This window comes from Bubalus bubalis, chromosome 5 (genome assembly GCF_019923935.1).
Source record: "Bubalus bubalis isolate 160015118507 breed Murrah chromosome 5, NDDB_SH_1, whole genome shotgun sequence".
Classification (NCBI taxonomy): domain Eukaryota; kingdom Metazoa; phylum Chordata; class Mammalia; order Artiodactyla; family Bovidae; genus Bubalus; species Bubalus bubalis.
Window position 1 is genome coordinate 42,426,284 of NC_059161.1, and position 11,560 is coordinate 42,437,843.

The following is an 11,560-nucleotide window of genomic DNA, read 5'->3' on the forward strand; positions in this document are numbered from 1 at the left end:
CAGTACTCTTGCCTGGAGAATCCCATGGATGGAGGAGCCTGGTGGGCTGCCGTCCATGGGGTCGCTGAGGGTCGGATATGACTGAGCGACTTCTTTCACTTTTCACTTTCATGCATTAGAGAAGGAAATGGCAACCCACTCCAGTGTTCTTGCCTGGAGAATCCCAGGGACGGGGGGGCCTGGTGGGCTGCCGTCTATGGGGTCGCACAGAGTCAGACACGACTGAAGCAACTTAGCAGCAGCATATATATATATATATATGTATGTATGTATAAATCTGGCATGTAGTTAGCAATATGGTAAATGTGCATTGCAAGTAAGAAGAAATCACTTTTTAATTTTATTTTTATTAAAAAAATTTTTTTTACTGCACTGCATGGCATGCAAGATCTTAATTCCCTGACCAGGGATCAAACCTGTGTCCCCTGCAGTGAAAGTGCACAGTCTTAACCACTGGACCACCAGGGAAGTCCCCAGAACAACTTTTTAAAATCATAGGTTTTCCTAAATTTTCTAGGCTGCAATTCAGTTCACATGATTTTATCTCCTCTCATTTTATATAGAGCTCTTTTTAGTTTTTAATGCTACACAAACTATAGTGATCACAGATACCTTCCTGAGGAAGCAGTGCTGTCTGTATAACCTTATTTTGTCTAAGGGTGTGCACATCACACCTAGTTCTATCTTGGCCTCTGTTGCTATTGTCTCTCTCCACAAGGTAAAAAAGGCTACTCTTTCCCCTTTCTGCCCTTTATAGGAGTGTATTTCATCTGTGGTGTACCCATTACTAGCCCATCCTTTCTCCCTGGCACCTCAGCCTAGTTTTTGGTTGCTGCAGTTTTCCGCAAAGCCCTCTCATCTTCAGAATCCCAAATGCCCAGGCCCTGATTGGAGTGGCCACTCCCTGCATCATCACTCCTCTTTTCCACACTCTTTTATGTGGTTTCCTTCAGGATCTCTGGAGTGGGGCTGGGTGAGAGAGAACATTAGGAATAACAATTTAGCTTAGAAGATTGTGGCACCCCAAAGAGGAGTCCCTGGTGGATCATAAGATTACTGTTAATTCCTGGCCACACTGCCTACACACTCTATTTGACTACTCTTCTCCTGAATCCTGTAGCTTCAAGGTTCTAGGTGATAGTTTAAAAGTGAGTGCTTCCATGAAAGGAATGACAATGATTTCCTGAAGGAATGTTGGTGCTGAGCACCTAGACCCTACTAACTCTCCTTCTTTTCTCTGTTTTTGTTTTGTACAGTCCCCATAACTGCATGCTGCTGCTGCTAAGTCACTTCAGTTGTGTCCAACTCTGTGTGACCCCATAGACGGCAGCCCACCAGGCTCCACCGTCCCTGGGATTCTCCAGGCAAGAACACTGGAGTGGGTTGCCATTTCCTTCTCTAATGCAGGAAAGTGAAAAGTGAAAGGGAAGTCGCTCAGTCGTGTCCGACTCTTCACGACCCCGTGGACTGCAGCCCACCAGGCTCCTCTGTACATGGGATTTTCCAGGCAAGAGTGCTAGAGTGGGGTGCCATTGCCTTTTCTGCCATAACTGCATAGAAAGATGCATTTACAAGCTTGTAAAGAGGTGTTCATTTTGTAGTACCCGGGGAATTCAATGCCTCCTTTCCTCACATGAACTCTAGAGCCGAAGTTGAGAAACTTTTTTCTGCAAAAGGCCAGATATTAGATACTTTTCCTTTGTAGTCCATACAGTCTCTGTTGCAATGATTCCACTCTGTGCTGTCATGTAAAAACAGCCATAGAAAATTGATGGGCATGGGTGTGTTCTCAGAAAACTTACTTACAGACACTGATATGTGAAGTTCATATAATTTTTCTGTGTTATGAGACAGTATTTGATTTTCTTCCAACTATTTCAAAATGTAAAAGTGACTCTTGGCTTGCAAGTTGTACAAAACAAATGGGACGAGACTTGGCCAGGTCTATCTCTGCATCACCGACTCAAAGGACAAGAGTTTGGGTGAACTCTGGGAGTTGGTGATGGACAAGGAGGCCTGGTGTGCTGCGGTTCATGATGTCGCAAAGAGCCGGACACTACTGAGTGACTGAACTGAACTGAACTGATCCCTGCTTTAGAGAAATAGCCCTATTCTAATGAACCATTGCTCAGGGTATTATGGGTCTTCTGTGAAGTGAAGGTACTAAAATGCTTCAAAGTATGAGCATGTAGTTGCATTAGTAGACAGATTATTTACCATTGAGCTATCCAGGAATCCCTAAGAGTGATGATGAGAGAAGTAGAGCTTACGTTGTTTATAGGAGATGCTATATCAGGATCTCTAATTAGTAATGGTATATACTAATCAACTGCCAAAGCTCCTGATCATAATAGATATTACTATAAAAAGACTATTAGAATATGGCCAGTTGATAAATAGGGCACATTTTTTTAGTTGTGTTTGGTTAAACCTTACTCAGTACTCTAACTGTAACTGATATTACAGCAATAATTGATATATCTAGATTTGTTGTTGTTGTTCAGTTGCTAAGTCATGTCTGACTCTTTGCAACCGCATGAAATGCAGCACACCTGGCTTCCCTGTCCTTCACTATCTCCCAGAGTTTGCTCAAACTCATATTCATTGAGTCGGTGATGCCATTCAACTATCTCATTGTCTGTCACCCCCTTCTCCTGCTTTCGATATTTCCCAAGATCAGAGTCTTTTCCAATGAATCATCTCTGAATTTGATATAAAATTGATCTAAGTGTAAGTTTTTATCATGTTGATAAGATTAAGCCTGATATTAATGGAATGAATACCTTGTGTAACTTCTGGTACTCAAAAGTGGAATGGGGAATGTCAAAGTTTTATAATAAGAGCTACTATCATAATAAAAAATGTTGGATTAAAAGTTTTAGTAGTTGTTCATTGATGAGACTATATTGATTTAATACCAATAGCTGTTATGGGAACTAGAGATGCAGTGGCTTGTGTTATGCAATATTTAGTGGACACTGATGGGTATCAAGATGGCAGAAGAGTAGGAAGTGGAAAAGTTCACCTTCTACAAATGGAATGATTCACACAGAACAGCTACTGAACACCAACAGAAGACCTTAGACTTCTGAAAAGACAAGAAAACCTCCATATAACCGAATAGGACAAAAGGAAAAAAAAAAAAAAAAAAAAAAAAGAAGGAACTGGATGGGGCCTGCACCTCAGGGAGAGAGCTATGAAAGAGGAAATGTTTTTGCACCCAAGGAATTCTCTTCACCGGTGGGGAGATTAGACTGGACTGAGAGGGAGCTTTGGAGCCTTGGAGGAGAGCACAGCAGCCAGATCGTGGAAGGCAAATGAAGGGTAACCTGCACAGAAGGTCAGCATTGCAGCCCTCTGCTCCCCAGCCAGAGATATTTACCTGTCAGCAGGGGTGGGCGCTGGGTGCTGAAGCTCAGGCTTCAGAGGTCAGACCCAGGGAGAGGATCAGGACTGACTGTGTGGAAACAGCCTGAAGAGGCTGGGCTGTGGCAACTGAGTGTGTACTCAGAAGAACCCCAGACTTGACAAGGTGCAAGGCACCATTAATTGGGAGCACATGAGGAGAGGGGTGAACCACCGGAAGATCCTTTTTCCTTGTGAGTGCTCCTGGGCAACAAGATACCACCTACAGAAACTCTGGAGGCAGGCTTGAGTGACTGCTGCCATTGTGAGCTCCAGATGTAGGCACTGGCTGCCACTACAGATGGCCCTGCCCCTGCTGTCCTGGGAGGGCACAGAGAGCACCAGCGCTTAGGAAATCTGGGAGCAGACTCCAGGCCCTGCCCTCTTTGTCTGGGGGTGGGTGGGTGAAGATAACCCCTGTCCCTAGGAAATCCATGATCAGGTACTAGGCCCTGCCCCTACTCTTCCAGGAGGACATGGAGAGTGCCAGCCCTAGGGAAACTGTGAACAGGTGCTGGGCTATGCCCCTGCTATTGTAGAAGTGTGCAAAGGCCACTGTACCTACACATCTCATATCAAGGGGATCATGGCCAACACATGGAGGAAGGAGACAGCAAACATCCAAAGTAAAAGCAGCTCCTTGGTTTTGGAAAAGAGGGTGAAGTAGAAGGACTTGAGTTCACCTTCTCTTGAGAAAACACCAAAATCACAACTAACTGCCAAACAATCATCAATAAAAAAGACTGGAACCTACCGACCAAGATATTTTACATTCAAAGTCAAAGAAAAAGCCACAGTGAGATGGCAGGAGGGGGAACTTTCATGACATAAATCCTATATCGGACAGGTGGACAACACATAAACTGGAAAATAATTATATCACAGAAGTTCTCCCATAAGAATGATCCCTGAACCCCACACTAGGCTCTCCAGCCTGAGGGTCTGGCATTAGAAGTAGAAATACCCAAAACATTTGACTTGAAAGGCCAGTGCGGCTTGAATGCAGGAGCTCCATAGGTCTGGGGAAACAAAGATGCCATTCTTGGAGGGTGTACACAAGGTTTTACATACACTGGGACCCAGCACAAAGCAGAAAATCCATAGGAGCCAGGACTGGACTTCCCTATGAATCTTGGAGGATCTTCAGAGGGAGGAAGGTGTCAGCTGCTGCTCACTGAGGTGGCAAGAACACTGGTGGCAGAGGCCCTAGAGGATATTGATCAACATGAGGTCTTCCTGAGGTCAGCATTTTGTCATCAAGAGCTTGCTCTATCCAAGAGCATATAGGCTCCAGAGCTAGAATGCCTCAGGCCAAAAACCCAGCAGGATAGAAACACAGACCTACCCCTCAGCAGACAGGGTGCCTCAAACCAAACTAAGCTCACAGTCACCTATAAACACACCCCTGACATGGTCCTGCCCACCAGAGAGACAAGACCCAGTTAGTAGAAGGAAAGAAGTCATAAAGATCAGAGCAGAGATAAATGCAATAGAGACCAAGAAAATAATAGCAAAGATCAATGAAACTGAATACTGATTCTTTGAGAAGATAAACAAAATTGATAGACCTTTAGCCAGATGAGCCAAAAAAAGAGAGGACTCAAACCAAAAAAAGAGAGGACTCAAATAAAATTAGCAATGAAAAAGAAGTTACAACTGACACCACAGAAATAAAAAGGATCATAGAGACTGCTACAAGCAGCTGTATGCCAATAAAATGGACAACCCAAAAGTAATGGACAGATTCTTAGAAAGGTACAACCTTCCAAGACTGAACCAGGAAGAAATAGAAAATATGAACAAGCCAATCACAAGTACTGAAATTGAAAGTGTAATTTAAAAACTTCCAACAAACAAATGTCAAACCAGATATCAGAAGTCAAAACCAGATGGCTTCACAGATGAATTCTATCAAACATTTAGAGAAGAGTTAGCACTTATCCATCTGAAACTCTTCCAAAACATTGCAGAGAAAGGAACACTCCCAAGTTCATTCTGTGAGGCCACCATCACCTTGACAGGAAAACCTGATAAAGATATCATTAAAAAAGACAATTACAGGCCAATGTCACTGATGAACATAGACGCAAAATTCCTCAACTTAACACCAGCAAACCAAATCTGACGATAGTTTAAAAGGATCCTACACCATGATCAAATGGGATTTATCCTAGGGATGCAAGAGTTCTTCAATATATGCAAATCAATCAATGTGATACTCCATGTAAGCAAATTGAAGAATAAAAAACACCATGAACTGTGAAGTCAGTTGTGTCCGACTCTTTGAGACCCCATGGACTGTAGCCTGCCAGGCTCCTCTGTCCATGGAATTTTCCAGGCAATAGTACTGGAGTGGATTTCCATTTCCTTCTCCAAGGGATCTTCCCAACCCAGGGATCGAACCTGGGTCTCATGCAACGTAGACAGACGCTTTACCGTCTAAGCCACCAGGGAAGTATAAAAAAACACCATACACAAAAACAAATTTAAAATGGATTAAAGATCTAAATGTAAGACAGGACACTATAAAACTCATAGAGGAAAGCCTAGGAAAAACACTCTGACATAATTACAGCAAGATTTTATTTGACCAACTCCTATTGTAAATAGTGTTGCAATGAACACTGGGTACATAGACAGGACATGGAAGCAACCTAAATGTCCATCAACAGATGAACAGATAAAGAAGGTGTGGTACATATACAAAATGGAATAAAACTCAGCCATAAAAAGGAACAAAACTGGGTCATTTGTAGATATGCGGATGGATTTAGAGTCTGCTAATCACTGCAGATGTTGATTGCAGCCATGAAATGAAAAGATGCTTACTCCTTGGAAGGAGGGATAGACCAACCTAGATAGCATATTGAAAAGCAGAGACATTACTTTGCCAACAAAGGTTCATCTAGTCAAGGCTATGATTTTTCCAGTAGTCATGTATGGATGTGAGAGTTGCACTGTGAAGAAAGCTGAACGCCGAAGAATTGATGCTTTTGAACTGTGGTGTTGGAGAAGACTCTTGAGAGTCCCTTGGACTGCAAGGAGATCCAACCAGTCCATTCTAAAGGAGATCAGTCCTGGGTGTTATTTGGAAGGACTGATGCTAAAGCTGAAACTCCAGTACTTTGGCCACCTCATGTGAAGAGCTGACTCATTGGAAAAGACCCTGATGCTGGGATTGGGGGCAGGAGGAGAAGTGGACGACAGAGGATGAGATGGTTGGATGGCATTACTGACTTGATGGATGTGAGTCTGAGTGAACTCCCGGAGTTGGTGATGGACAGGGAGGCCTGGCATGCTGTGATTCATGGGGTTGCAAGGAGTTGGACATGACTGAGCAACTAAACTGAACTGATACAGAGTGAAGTAAGTAAAAAAAAAAAATTGTATATTAGCACATATACAATGCAAAGAAATAGAGGAAAACAATAGGATGGGAAAGACTAGAGGCCTCTTCAAGAAAATTAGAGATACCAAGGGAACATTTCATGCAAAGATGGGCACAATAAAGGACAGAAATGGCAAGGACCTAACAGAAACAAAAGAGATTAATAAGAGGTGGCAAGAATACACAGAAGAATTGTACAAAGAAGGTATAAATGACCCAGATAACCATGATGGTATGATCACTTGCCTAGAGCCAGACATCCTGGAGTGTGAGATCAAGCAGGCCTTAGGGAACATCACTATGAACAAAAAAAACTACTGAAGGTGATGGAATTCCAACTGAGCTATTTCAAATCCTAAAAGGGGATGCTGTTAAAGTGCTGAACTCAATATTCCAGCAAATTTGGAAAACTCAGCAGTGGCTGCAGGACTGGAAAAGGTCAGTTTTCATTCCAACCCCACCGAAGGGCAATGTCAAAGAATGTTCAAGCTACTGCACAATTGCACTCGTTTCACATGCTCGTAAGGTAGTGCTCAAAATCCTCCAAGCTAGGCTTCAACAGTATGTGGATGAAGAACTTTCAGATGTAGGTTTAAATCTATTAAAGAATTAAAAAAATTTTAGTCCATGAAATTTAATTTTTTGAAACATTTTAGTGTTTTAAAATTTCATTTAATTGGGAGTTAGGTTAGAGCATGTTTGGTTGAGATTATATATAATTGGAGGATATATGCTATAAATTATGAGATAATTAAAATTATGAAGGCTTTGTATGAATTGTTATGAGGCTTCCTAGGTGGCTCCATGGTAAATAATCCACCTGCCAATGCAGGAGACACAGGAGATGTGGGTTGCAAGAATCTGACATGACTTAGCAACTAAACCACCACCACCACTTTCAAAAGCAGAACATTCTTATGAAAACTTTTGTAAGCCAGTGGTTTAAAAGGAAGAAGCAATTGATAGTGGATGCTCCAGATGTAATAAATAGAGATGAAGCACAAATGCTTATAGACACAGTTGAAAGGTGTGGTGGCTTAATGCTATGCTGAGTGTAGTATCCAGGGAAGGAGCTCGGTGGGGCCATTCTCCCTCTCAGGGCATATGCTTCCTCTATAAGGATTCCTGCAAAACAAACATTAAATGCAATTTTTACTTTTCACTTTTTTTCATAAAAGTGAAAATCTTCTTTGTATTTCTTTTGGATAGTGAAAACAGGTAATAATGTAGGTCTTCTGTAAAGGTAAAGTGGCATAAAACAAAATTTTAAAAGTGGGATAGGGGCATACCTGTATAACATGTATAGGTAAAGGTCTATGAAGGGTTAAGAGGGTTTGTTAAAATAATTTTGTTTGATGATAATAAGTATACGAGTTCATAATTACATTTTTTATGTCCTACAAGTATTGGCTAATTAACCCCTTTTGGTTATGATGTTGGTTAGGGTTATAAGCCCAGTTACAATTTGTTTAACTGTGTTAAGGCCTTTGATGGCCACTACTAAGTCATAGTATCCCCCATAATTAAAAAGATACCAAATGTATGACAGCACAACTATGTGGGAACATGGGATGATTAGTCATTAGTCCCCCAAGATGTCTTATTTAAGGGACTAGATGGACAGTTTTAAGTGGAATGATCTTGAAGTAAGAACCAGATGTAAGCTATAGTTTCCTATTAGAACCATCACACGATATGGGCCTAGAGAGAGAAGAGGGGCATAACCCAAGTGACTTTTGTTTCCCAGAGCTTGGTAATTAAGGAAAGAGAATGACTATGAGAAACATGGTGATGAGAATTGATGTAATGTATAATAGCATTTATTTAGGAAGAAAACTGTGAGTGGATATATACCATATACTTTACCTTGGGGAGTAATTACACATGAATGGATGAAAGAGCTAAAACTAAATTTAGCTAAGACTAAATATATAAGCAAAATTTAACAAATAAAACAGTTAAAATTTTTTAATCAGAAAAATAATAAAACCAAAAAGTTCTAGAACTTAGCTAATAAAAGATTTCAGCTGGGAGCTAACAGATAGGTAAAATTGAAACAGGAGCCTGTGACAAAGTTTGGCTGTGACTTAAGGAGTTTTTTGACCCTTGGACGCACTGTTGAGAAACATAGATTTGGAAGTTGTATGTAACCATACCTGCTGAATGGTTCCTCCACCTAGTATTCTTTTACAAAAGGGCAAGGTTGCTATTGCGCACACTGTTAATATTACCCCAGGAGCAGGAAAATCAAAGGGTTGTGATGAAAGAACTAAATAAAAAAGAGCATACCTTGCATCTGTGTTCCCATCAGTTGCACAAGTTACAAATAACCACAAGTCACCACAAGGTAAGCCACAGGAAATACCACTGGCCTTCCATCTAGAGCAGGAGGTCTGAGGAATAAGAAGTATCATTTTTATGACTCATTAGAAGGAGATTCATTGTCTTGGTGGCTTTGATAAATTTGAGGGGCAGCTGGGAGAATAAGAGAGCCTTTTGGCCCTATTCTATCTCCCAGATCCTCTCACATGGAACCAGGTTGATGTACAAGAGCCAAAAGGATTTCCTAAGATGATTTTGGATCTGTGAGGAATAAGGACATGAGTTTGATGTTCACACCAGAAAAATTTAGACATTTCACTCATAGAGTCCACATACTGTACTTGAGAGAAATACGCCACCTGGGAACAAACCTAAAAGGCAATAGGAAACAAAACAGTAAGCTTCTTAGCTGATGTTAACTTGATACTCATGTCTGCATTTTAAAGCAATAATTTTCAAAATTTAGTTTCCACTTAGAATTTTAAAACTTGAAAGGACATTAAGGATTAAAATTCTGAGTGGCCTCACTATGACATTTTGGGCAGGATGATGCTTCAATGTGAGGGATTATCTTAGTGACTGCAGTATATTTAGCTTGCCTGGTACCCAGTTGATAATGCCAGTAATACATCTCTGGCATTAGGATAACAAAAAACCCTGTCCCCACACATTCCCAGATGTTTCTATGTGGAAGTACTGATGGCACTGAGAACCATTATTTTATTTTTAGGCAAAAAATGATTAAAGATGTTAATTGTCTTATTCAAACCATAGCTGGCTAGTTCAACAAATATTTCATAGGTCTTACCAAGTGTCAGTCACTGAGCTAGATGCTGATGATACAAAGATTTGTAAGACATAGACTGCAGAGTCTAGCACAGGAGGCAGACATATAAATAGTTGATTTCACTATTATACATATGGGCTTCCCTGGTGGCTCAGATGGTGAAGAATTAGGAGACCTGGGTTTGATCCCTGGGTTAAGTAGATTCCCTGGAGAAGGGAATGGCTACCCACTTCAGTATTCTTGCCTGGAAAATTCCATGGACAGAGGAGCCAGGCGTGCTATGGTCCATGGGATCACAAAGAGTTGGACATGACTGAACAACTTTCATTATACACACACACACAAACACACACACACACTCACACACATATATTGCCAGTGTGCTGAGACAGATGACATACTAAATTGGCAAAATTTGGCAAAACAACAAATAGATAAAGTTTGTGAAGCTAGTTGGATTTTATAACCATGGAGAATGCACACAGTACCTTTTATTAGTATCTTAAGTTATATTCATAAGCATTTTTCATACATTAATCTAGTAAATGAGTGCCTACTGTATGTGCAGTAATGTTCTAAGCATTAGGGATACATTTCCTCATGTAGCTTATATCTGAGTGATCTCTTCTGTTGTGACTATTTCAGTTCTACTCCTAAATGACTGACAATAGTGGTATATTTCTAAAACTTAGGATCCTATCAGTTCAGTCGTGTCCGACTTTCTGCGACCCCATGAATTGCAGCATGCCAGGCCTCCCTGTCCATCACCAACTCCCGGAGTTCACCCAGACTCATGTCCATCGAGTCAGTGATGCCATCCACCCATATCATTCTCTGTCATCCCCTTCTCCTCCTGCCCCCAATCCCTCCCAGCATCAGAGTCTTTTCCAATGAGTCAACTCTTTGCATGAGGTGGCCAAAGTACTGGAGTTTCAGCTTCAGCATCAGTCCTTCCAAAGAAATCCCAGGGCTGATCTCCTTCAGAATGGACTGGTTGGATCTCCTTGCAGTCCAAGGGACTCTCAAGAGTCTTCTCCAACACCACAGTTCAAAAGCAGCAATTCTTCGGCACTCAGCCTTCTTCACAGTCCAACTCTCACATCCATACATGACCACTGGAAAAACCATAGCCTTGACTAGATGGACCTTTGTTGGCAAAGTAACGTCTCTGCTTTTGAATATGCTATCTAGGTTGGACATAACTTTTCTTTCAAGGAGTAAGCCTCTTTTAATTTCATGGCTGCAGTCACCATCTGCAGTGATTTTGGAGGCCCCCAAAATAAAGTCTGACACTGTTTCCACTGTTTCTCCATCTATTTCCCATGAAGTGATGGGACCGGATGCCATGATCCTAGTTTTCTGAATGTTGAGCTTTAAACCAACTTTTCCACTCTCCACTTTCACTTTCATCAAGAGGCTTTTTAGTTCCTCTTCACTTTCTGCCATAAGGGTGGTGTCATCTGCATATCTGAGGTTATTGATATTTCTCCTGGCAATCTTGATTCCAGCTTGTGCTTCTTCCAGCCCAGCGTTTCTCATGATGTACTCTGCATATAGGTTAAATAAGCAAGGTGACAATATACAGCCTCAACATACTCCTTTTCCTATTTGGAACCAGTCTGTTGTTCCATGTCCAGCTCTAACTGTTGCTTCCTGAT

General features: G+C 41.4%; 1 long non-coding RNA gene across 1 annotated transcript; it reads right to left on the reverse strand.

Annotated features, from left to right (window-relative positions):
- Positions 1 to 7,449: 7,449 nt before the first annotated feature.
- Positions 7,450 to 9,174, reverse strand: LOC123333571. The gene is made up of 2 exons (XR_006550946.2): positions 9,083 to 9,174; positions 7,450 to 7,918 (listed from the first exon to the last, which is right to left on the reverse strand). It is a non-coding gene; the product is annotated as an uncharacterized LOC123333571 (long non-coding RNA).
- Between the last annotated feature and the right edge of the window lie 2,386 nt (positions 9,175 to 11,560).